This window comes from Etheostoma spectabile, chromosome 17, assembly GCF_008692095.1.
Source record: "Etheostoma spectabile isolate EspeVRDwgs_2016 chromosome 17, UIUC_Espe_1.0, whole genome shotgun sequence".
Lineage (NCBI taxonomy): Eukaryota > Metazoa > Chordata > Actinopteri > Perciformes > Percidae > Etheostoma > Etheostoma spectabile.
In genome coordinates, this window is record NC_045749.1 from 752,341 (window position 1) to 753,127 (window position 787).

Genomic DNA, 787 nt, shown 5'->3' on the forward strand with positions numbered 1-787 from the left:
ACGAGATTGAAGCAAAACCTTTACAGTGTCGACACGACATATAAAAATATAAAAATATAAAGTATAGGATGTACCGAAAAAAAGAGAGGAGGGGTCCTGAGAGCATCTATATACACATTGTTCACAAATATAGTTTGGTGTATCAAAAGTCCTGAGTATTACATATTGCACTGTAATGAAATCAAATGGTTAAGTGTTAATAATAAATAACTATTGCACTGTAATTAAATGAATTGGGTAAACATTGAATATTGCACAGTATGAAATTGCACAGCCATTAGATACTGCTGACATGAGACTGTCTAAGTCTCGATGGCAAATTAAACAGAAAGCCTTCGCCAGTTAATGTCTCACCAACCATGCCGTGGTGATCCCAGGAGTACGATTATAATAAAGTACAACAACAAAAATTGTACTTGTACAAAAAGACGGCAATTACAGGTCCCAGATTGTATGCCTGAAGGTATCAGTCCTGCTACGAATGATCGTCTTTTACATATGTCCTTTATATTGACATTTTCCCAAAATAATGCCCAACACTTAAAAATGTAGTATGATATCTTCAGTCAAAGACAGTAATATCACTGCCTCATAAATGCTGCTTTATTGCAGAAATAAATTCTCAGGCCGGTGTCAGAATGTTTGCCCAGTGCGCTTTTGGCTCGGATAGAGAAAGACCTGCAGTTATTTTCAATGGTAATCCCTGAGTTCATTCTGCCTCCGCAGTCATTCTGTCAGCCCCTGAAGAGGTTACCATGGAGACAGTAGAGAGAAGTCGGGGGGGGGG